The 10392-nt window shown below is 41.6% G+C and overlaps 1 protein-coding gene across 2 annotated transcripts in view; it reads right to left on the bottom strand.

The window, feature by feature from the left end:
* plxnb2b (plexin b2b) overlaps positions 1-10392 on the bottom strand; it is a 391971-nt gene that overhangs the window by 309863 nt on the left and 71716 nt on the right. The window lies entirely within an intron of this gene.

Raw genomic sequence — 10392 nt, 5'->3', positions numbered from 1 at the left:
TAGATCAGAGCCCTGTGCATGGCTGTAAACCCTCTCCGTAGTCTGATGTGCACGTGCTAAACGACACAGACTACACTTTTACATTTTCACTCCATATCTCATCACATTTTAATATTTTTGCATTGCGCATGCTGATTATATGTCCATCATGGATCAAATACGTTTGGCAAATATGACCATCTTTACAACACGGAGTCAGAAAAAGACGCTCAAATGACCAGCAATTCATGGAGGGAAATTGCATGTGCCATACCGTTGGTTTGGAGATTGATGGAGCTCAGTGAGGAGCAAACTGATCCAGAAAAAGCCACTGTTCCTGCGGCTAATTGCATTAACACACCCATCAATGCGACAGAGACTCTGAAGGGATCACGTGCACGTCGCGGTCATTGTATGAGCGAAATTCATGCCGATGGCTTCGGCACAAAGCTGCTAATGGAGCAAAAGCGCCTCCGTGTTGAAGTCTCACAGGACATGCTGTGACATGCTCACCTCTTCCACAATTTCTCGGATAGTCACACAACTGAAAAACCACCGAAAGCCGTCTGAATCTTCCGAATGGTGCAAGAGGTGGGCATCATTTTTTGGAGTCCAGCATGTCCTGTGAGAATTCAACACGATGGCGCTTTTGCTCCGTCAGCAGCTTCGTGCCGAAGCCATCGGCATGAATTTCGCTGCAACTCTTTTCATGGCCAAATCTTCTGTCACAGTGGAATGTGCCGAAAAAGTGCTGATGTCCACCTCTTCCGCAATTTCTCTGACAGTCACACGACGGTCCCGCATCACCACAGCGTTCACTTTGGAAATGACCTGGTCATTTCAGCATGCTGATGGCCGACCAGAACGTGGCTCGCTCTCCACTGTTGTGCGGACGTCTTTAAACCGGTTTGTACCGGCCTAATCTGTGTGATGCCAGAGGATCATCACCGAAAGCCGTTGAATAATCTGAATGGTTTCCACCTGGCTGTTGCCCAGTTTCTGGCAAAATTTGATGCAGTCGTTGCTGCGCCAGTTGTTCCGCCATTTCCTCGCAAGGAAAATCCGCCGAGAGACTACACCATCCTCACATAAAGGCTGCTTACAAATAAATGACGAAATCGAACAGGCGTGAAAAAATTCACGCACGCGCACGAAGGTTCAAGGTTGGCTCATGCAAGCACAGTGATTCAAATCCATCAGGTTTTTGAAAAAAATAAAAAGGTCGGATACTTTTCTAACAGACATTATATATATCTATATATATATAGATAGATAGATATATATAGATAGATATATATATAGATATATATATAGAGAGAGAGAGTCTATTTATACATATAGCGGATTTCAATTATATTAGACAAATTCACGGGTCCACCTGAATCTGTTATATGCACGTTTGACTGTAATGCCATGTCAGGGGAAGAATATCTGCAATTCTTGACTATTTTTTCCTCTTAAGTCAGCTCTCAATTTGCACTACCTTTGAGTTTTTGTCCATACACATACATAGATGTAAACAGCACAGTAGGCATTGTGGGTTTGTCACAACAAGCAGCTTAATAACATTTCCACTGGTTCTTATGTGTGGATTCTGGTGAAAATCATGATTTAAAAAAATAAGTATTTTCATGAGAAAGCTTTTGGTCTAAAACAGACATGCGATCCTCCAGTGATTAATTATGGCAGAAGAGAACCAGCTCACGTGAGAATGCACCGTCTGCACAATTCACTCTATACACTTAGGCTACGCATGTGCTCCCACACTCATACCAAGAGTGGAAGCAGGCAGGGACTAGCAAAAAGCATAAAGACAACAACCTGGGAAATCCATAAAACTAAAGTGGGCTTGACTGCATCTCCAGCTTTCATTTGGACCATCCTTCTTCAACATTGTGCTGGTGAGAAAAATAGCGTTCCCTGGAAACTGTCTTTGTACTCCATGGTAAATACATAGGCCACCATCCAGATGACACTACTGACCATTCCCTACATCACTCACAATGACCTATATAGCCTAAGGAGAAAATGTCATGATTGAAACAGAAAACACGGTGGCAACAGAAAGTATTCACAGCGCTTCACTTTTCCACATTATGTTACAGCCTTATTCAAAATAGAGCAAATTAATTTTTTTCACCCTCAAAATTCTACACACTACACTCCATAATGACAACATGAAAGTTTTTTTTTTTTCAATAAATTTGAAAAAAAAAAAAACAAACAAACAAACAAACTTAGAAATCACATGTACACTGCCCTCTAAAGTATAGGAACACTTGGTATTTCACACGTTTTCATCACAAACAGTCTATTCACCCGACCATAGTCGGGCCAAAGACTTGACATTTTGAGTTTTTTTTTTTTTTTTTTTTTAAGGTTAGTGGACTGGGTCCCTGCATTAATTTTTTTTTTATCCCTCTTTCTCTGCAATCCAGTAGATGCATTTCAGCTGGAGTTTGAACATGCAAGCCGCGCAGTCACTGTTTTCTTTGTTTTGTTTTTTTTTAAGTTAGTGTTTGTGAAGCATTGTGTGTTGTCCAAAAAAAGCGAAAATTCAAAGTGAAACACTCAGTGAAAGTCTGAGCAAACACAGAAGAAAAAGTGGACTTCCGCTGAGAGATCTTCTTTCAGAGACTGTCAGTGTGGCCAGGCACGGAGCTGTGACTTGCCCGGTGTGAGGGGAGTGCTGAGAGCCACTCACATCGGGCAGAGAGACACAGCAGCTGGCCGCCCGGCGAATAGCAAATTTTGACTGTGGGTACCCGGATGCAGGGTCAATAGTCACTCCCCATGTAGAGCGGACCGTGTGCTTTGCTTTAAATGTCCAGTAAGTCTATTTCAGGTGATCAGCGTGGACCCTCTTTCTCTTAAAACGCTGCGTTGGAAAGTTGTAGTTTTTGGTGCTACATTGATTAGCTCTTACACGGCTTATGCACATGCTCTTGTCTTCTTCTGTTTTTTTCTGGGGGTGTTACAGCACCACACACAGGGCTGCATATGTACTACAACGTTAAACGGAACTTCGAGGCACAGAATTTGCCTCAAACATTTTTTGCAATGGAATTATTCAAGTTACTCGACTAATCGTTTCAGCTCTACACTGAATACGTCTTGGACTTTTACATCAATTATAAAGAAATACAAACAGTATGGTATTCTATGGTAAATCTGTATGGAGTACATAGTTCTCAAAATCTGAGTGACTGTGCAAGAAGGAGAAGAGTGAGGAAAGCCACCAAGACACCCAGACAACCCAGAAGAAGTTATAGGCTTCTGTGGCTGTGGTTGGAAATACTGTGCAATGTGCACGTTTTGCATTTTGTATCATCAGTTATACAGCTTCATAATGAAGTGGTCTAGAGGAGGATTTTCTTAAAAATAAGATCTGAAAGTTCATCTACAATTTGCCACAACATACATCTGAGATGGCAGCCTAGATGTGATGTTTTGGTCAAAGAAAATCCTCCTCGATACCACTTCAACATGAAACTGTATAACTGGAGATGCAAACATGCACTCTGCACAATTTCTCCAGTCACAATCAGAGTAGCCTATAGCTTCTTCTGGGTTGTCATTTTTCTTTTTGTATTTTTTGCATTTGAAATAGAATAAACAAATTAAAGTGTGTGAAATACGTGTTCCAGTACACTTTTGGAGGGCACTGTATATAAGTGTTCACAGCTTTTGCTCAATACCTTGTTGATGCACCTTTGGCAGCAATTGCAGCTTCAAGACTTCTTGAATATGATGTCACAACCTTGGTGCACCTATCATTGAGCAGTTTTGCCCATTCCTCTTTGCAGCACCTCTCAAGCTCCATCAGGGTGGATGGGAAGTGCCGGTGCACAGCCATTTTCAGATCTCTCCAGAGATGTTCAATCGGATTTAGGTCTGGGCTCTAGCTGGGCCACTCAAAGACATTCACAGAGTTATTCTGAAGCCACTCCTTTGATGTCTTGGCTGTGCGCTTACGGTCACTGTCCTGCTGAAAGATGAATAGTCACCCCAGTCTGAGGTCAAAAGCACTCTGGAGCAGGTTTTCATCCAGGATGTCTCTGGACATTGCTGCATTCATCTTTCCCTCAATCCTGACTAGTCTCCCAGTTCCTGCCACTGAAAAACATCCCCACAGTATGATGCTGCCACCACCATGCTTCACTGTAGGGATGGTGCCTGTTTCCTCCAAACACGACGCCTGGCATTCACGCCAAAGAGGTCAATCTTTGTCTAATCAGACCAGAGAATTGTGTTTCTCATATGCGAGTCCTTCAGGTGCATTTTGCCAAACTCCAGGCAGGCTGCCATGTGTTTTTTTTTTTTTTTATTATTACTGGCTTCTGTCTGGTCATTTTACCATACAGGCCTCATTGGTAGATGGCTGCAGAGATGGTTGTCCTTCTGGAAGGTTCTCCTCTCTCCACAGAGGAATTCTGGACCTCTGACAAAGTGGCCTTCAGGTTCGTGGTAACCTCCCAGACTAACGCAATCGTTCAGCTTCGACAGCCAGCCAGGTCTAGGAAGAATCCTGGTGGATCAGAGGTTCTTCCATTTATGGATGATGGAGGTCACTGTGCTCGCTGGGACCTTCAAAGCAGCAGAAATGTTTCTGTACCATTCCCCAGACTTGTGCTTTGAGACGATTCTGTCTCAGAGGTCTACAGACAATTCCTTTGATATGTGTAGACAGCTGTGTTCCTTTCCAAATCATGTCCAATCAACTGAATTTACCCTAGGTGGACTCCAATTAAGCTGTAGAAACAGGATGCACCTGAGTTGAGCTCAATTTTGAGCTTCATGGCAAATGCTGTGAATACTTGTGTCCACGTGATTTCTTAGTTTTGTTTGTTTGTTTTCTTTTATTAAATTTGCAAAAACTTTTTTCGTATCGTCATGATGGGGTGTTGTGAGTCGAATTTTGAGCGGGAAAAATTAATTTCATCCATTTTGGAATAAGGCTGTAAAATAAAAAAATTGTGGAAAAAATGAAGCACTTTGAATACTTTGCGGATGCACTGTATATTTCGTAATTGTAGTACACGCTTCTATCCCCTCAATGAAATTGGCTCTCCAAAATGTATTCTCCCCCCTCCCCCCTTGTGTGTTGGAGAGGGTTATATTGACATGCTGACTGTCTCTTCTGATGCAATAACCACCCTCCATTTGTATCTGAGGAGGGTGCATTAACAAGACAGCGTAATCAGCCTGCACAGGGAAGCAGCAAGCCTCACCAACCGATGGCTTTTTAACCACTCTAGCTCATAACAGCTCACTATTAGGCCACAATTAGTGCAGATCAGTCTAGGAAAAATAACCTCTTAAAGACAGGGCAGTGGTGTAGATGCAAGAAGAAACTAGGCTTTCACCAAACTCCACTGTTACACAGGAGATCCAGAGTTTTCTCAATTCATCACATTTCAGAGAAAGGGCAATGGCAGTGATAAGGGTTTTTTTTTTTAAAAACTTCAACAATAACAATACAGGAAAATTACATCATAAAGTTGCCAAAAAGCAAAGTCAGAATCGAATTTATACAATAAGAAGGGTTACAGGTACAAAGTGGTACTTGGACCTTATTTTATGGTCACCATTGTCAAGACATCTCAAAAATGTCATTTTGTGGATATGGCACAGTCCTTTGAACATTGGCAATGGTGATTATCAAGGGCGTGTACTTCCTTGAATTTATGACAAAGCGGGGGCGGGGGGATGCAAGCACCTGCATTACTTTTCTAGGTTGTTGTTAATATTTATGTTTATCAAAACACAATATCCTAAATTCCATATCCCCATCTGAAGTGTAGGAACTGGAATCAAGAACCAGTTCCAGATTCTTCAATCGCTCGGAACTGTATGCCTCACACACCATCAATTGATCTTTCCAATGTCTGCATATTTTCTAACAGTTCCAAGTTGCAAGAACTCATGTTTGATGTCACATATGAAGTCATGGTGCCAAACTCTGCTTGCAACATATTTCCACAGAGGAATAACTGATCACGCATTGATAACTGTCATGATAAAGAACTGGACCAATAAGCAGACTCTGTAATGGCATTATTATAGAAAAAATATATCAATATTCACCCAAATGATTGATGTAACACAAACTGTGCTGATTAAACATTTATATGCATCAAATTTCTGCTGCAAATACATGCACACACACATCCATCAACGCAGTTTCTGAAACAGCTTTTTTCAGTTAAGGGTCGGGGAGCTGGAGCCTATCCCAGCGGTCACTGGGCAAAACGCTTGGTACACCCTGGACAGGCCGCCAGTCTATTGCAGATTTGGCACATGCAGACAACCAAACACATTTGCATTCACACTAAAGCCTCTGTCCCACCGAATAATGAAGGATGAATAATGAGCCACGCAGCATGTTTTCTTTGCTACGAGAGGGTTTCTTCAACTGTCATGGGTGAATAGTCGCTCTGAGAGGCATTATCTTCAGTTAACGAGGCTCAGTCTGAGCGGGGCGCTAATTTCAAGATGTTCAAAATTTAGCAACAACAGTGTCGGGCAGTTTGTGTACGAGGTACTACAACGACAGAGGCGTGTGTGGTGCTTACGAGTCTTCTAAAAGCCCATTATCCCTGCGCCTGGCAGCTACGCAGGACCTGAGAGGCTATTTTTGGAGCGGCTGCCCTCTTGCGCACACAATTCCACCTGCTTTGTGCGATGTACACTGTATATAGAATAATTATTTTGGATGCTGAAAACACCTCTAATCGCTTCTGGAATCACAGATGACAGTTTCATCTGGACGTTTTTTTCGTCTCTTTCCTGTTCCATGCGGAATGTATTTTGGAACAGCTTAAGGTAACTATTTTTAATGTTTCCTAGCTTGACAAAACAGTTCCTAGTTGTTAAGGTATGTCTATGGTTGATTTAATATCTTGTTTATGGATTATATGAGCTCCATTGTGTGTGCACACTGAGGAAGTGACTCATCCCACTTCAAAGGAGCATTTAGGCAGAAGCCAGGTCACAAAAGAGAGATTTTTTAGTCAATAATGGACAAACACAAAGTTAAAATTTGGATGACTGCGTGAAAGTGGCTGTGTGTTTAAAGCCGCAGAAGAAATAACTCCTGTGAAGCCGCAAAAAACAGTGCAGAGCTGTGTAGCAACACAGAAGGAGAGCAAAAGACAGAGTTTGTAGACATAAGTTAAAAGTTGTATCACAGTGATTTGTAAGCTGCGGAAGAAATAAAGAAATATTTTTTGTTTGAAAGTGATCCACATGAGTTGCGGCAGCAAGTGTATATAATTAAAGCGGCCATCTCACTGTGCATGTAGAACGGCAGCGCGCACACAAAGATTGATTTTCCAGAAATAAACGGACAAACACAAAGTTAAAAGTGGGATCACGGTGTGAAAATGGCCGTTTAAAGCCAGGGAAAAAATAAAGCCAGCAAGCAGCACAAAGGAGGCTGTCCAGGAAACCTTGGTCCGGTTCTAGCTGGTCTGGTGCCTTACAGGTAGACAGCAACCTGGCACAGTGCACAACCACGGGTCTGTACTGGAGCATCTGTTTTTGGACTGCGTTTAAAACACGTGACATCTTTAAATGCTGCTGTGAATTGAAAACCCACACTTTAAAAGGGACCAGGTGTGGGTGGGCTGGAGGTTTGGACCAAACCCATGCCTAAACGTGCGCCAACATCGCGTAATCATGGCGCCATCACGGCACTATATAGTTAGTGTGGCTGATGCGAGCCATTCGAGGCTCTAATGACAGGTCGGTCATGGCTCACTAGAGGCTGTTACATGGCACATGGGGGGTACAGAGAGGCACCTTAGTAGCGGATACGTGATAGATTAAAATGTGGGTCATTCTTTGAATACTAGGTAACACATCCATGCATGGCTCATTATTCGGTGGGACACAGGCTTAAGGGTCAATTTAGAGTCACCAATTCACCTAACCTACATGTCTGGAGTAGGGATGCACCGATCCACAATTTTACATGTCCGATCCGATCCAGATACCTGAATCTGGATATCTGCTGATACCGATACTTTTCGGATCCGATACCAGAGCTCTGTTTGGTTTCATATTATTATTATCATGATTGTTGATTTTATATGAGGAATTTCTTAAAAAGGAGACCTGAAAGTTGAGCTACAATTTGCCAGAAGGTGTATCTAAGATGAAAGCCTAGATTTGATGTTTTGGTCAAAGAATTAAGTAGTTTTAATTTTTTTTTAGACTTTTATAGCCTTATTTTTATAGACTTAAAGAGAAAAGACAGCACTCTCTCTTGCTCTCTGTCTATCTCTCCTACTCAGTTTTCAATTTCAATGGAGCTTTATTGATATGAGAGACATATGTTTACACTGTCAAAGCAAGTGTTTACGAGTAATCTTGAAGCGGCTAATTTTTCAGTAACACTTCAGTTAATTTCTCAGAAAACTGTGCTCGGCGGCACAGACCATTTGAATCCGAGAGCCAGGTGAAAATTTGCCGTTAACGGTGGCTAAAAACCCTCGGCTGTGGTGAGTGGAAGAAACAGCTCGGCTTCAGCTCAGAAACCTCCCCCTCCTCTCTTCCCGCTCAGCAGTAAACAGAACAGAGAGCAGGCAGCACCACAGGTTTCACAGGCGTGGTTTCTCTCCAGTATTGAAAAATCCCACATGTTGGATCGGGAAATTCCAATCTGCGAATTATGTTTGTATTGGAACCTGATCGGCCCCAACCCTAGTCTGGAGCACATGGCGAGAACCCACACAGACACAGGGAGAACATTCATATACCACACAGAAAAGGACCAGGTAGGAAGCAAACCTGGGGGCCTTGTTGCTGTTAGGCAACAGTGCTAATCACTAAACCACTGTGCTGTTTGTCAAAAAAGGCCCAAAGTCCTCTTTTGATGGGGGGGTGGAATACATCTTTGCAGGTCCAACACTGCAGTCTTGTGTCCTGACTGATCACATTTTGAAGCTTACACAAATTATGTCTTGTGCCCAAGCATAAGACAGTACCAACACTGAAAGCTGGTCACAACAATGAGAAAACTGCTGAAATTGTCCTCCAATAACTTCATGCAACAGGAGACCTTTCTCCCACACATCATTTCAATAAACTGTCATGAGAGGGATGTCAAAATAGGAACCCTACAGAGGCTTTCTTAGTCTGGATGCAGCATGCTCTAATGAAGTATGTTGCTTTTCCTTTAAACCTCTGGGGCCGATGCCGTCGTATACGACGGCTAAGAACAAGCTTTACTAAATTATAAATAACTTTTGAATGATACGAGATAGAAACTTACTCTTTTTTTTTTTGCTGAAAAGTTAACTCTGCTGACTTTTTTTTTTTTTTTTTTTTTTAAAGTTTAACAAAATATTTTTACAGAGATACACACACACAAAAAAATTAGAACATAGAGCAAAGAACATACAGGGGTGTATTTAAAAAAACAACATTCAAAACATTCAATTAAAAATGAGAATACAGAGTGTCATACAAATTCAGGATGCCTGGCAGAAATGTAACTCCTCCATTTGCTCCAAACCTCTTCGAATTTGTCCGATTGTAATCTCCTGGAAAATGTAATTAGTTCCATTGTGAATAGTCCGTAAACAATCCTGTGCCAGTCCTCTAAAGATGGAGCGTGGGAGCTCATCCATTTTTTAGTGATTGCTTTACGGGCTGCCGTACTTAACATGCCGTATAGACATCTGGTTTCTTTGTCTGTGTCCACTGAATGTAAAAGTCCAAAAAGAAGTTCGTCCCAATTAAAAGGGAACTTCAGACCCAGAATTTTTTCCATTTCAGAATGAATACAAATCCAAAAGCTATTGACCAGTGGACATGACCAAAACAAGTGGAAGTGTTTTGCAATTTGGGCTCTGCAGTTTCTCCAACAACTGGAGGAGCTTGAATAATATTTGGTTTGTGCTGGAGTGATAAAATATCTACACAAGCTTTTCCAACCAAAACATCTCCAAACATTAGAGCTGGATATTTTCCATTGAAATGCACAATATTTAGACCAAGTAACATCAGAAATCATCACCTTTGATTCCCTTTCCCACTTTTGTTTAATATATGATGTATTTAAATCCTTGGCTGCCTGTATGTCCTTGTATAATTTCGAGATTAGTTTAAAATTTGAGTCTGTGCGATATGCCTTAATGAACATTCTAAGTATTGGAGTTTCAAAAATATCCTTATTTCTAGGCAAAGTTTTTGTAGATGATGATGCATTTGGAGGAACCTGTAAAAATCTGAATTACTTAGTTGATATTGCTCCCTTATTGATTGAAATTCCCTCAAAATTTCCTTATCATACATCATACAATATGCTCCTAAGCCTAGACCGGCCCAACTTTTATATGTTGCATCTAGTTTACTAGGAGTGAAGTCCAAGTCATAAGCACACCATCTTAAAATCCTATTTTTCTC

The sequence above is a fragment of the Thalassophryne amazonica genome, chromosome 8 (genome assembly GCF_902500255.1).
Source record: "Thalassophryne amazonica chromosome 8, fThaAma1.1, whole genome shotgun sequence".
Classification (NCBI taxonomy): domain Eukaryota; kingdom Metazoa; phylum Chordata; class Actinopteri; order Batrachoidiformes; family Batrachoididae; genus Thalassophryne; species Thalassophryne amazonica.
This window is presented reverse-complemented; position numbering and strand designations above follow the sequence as displayed.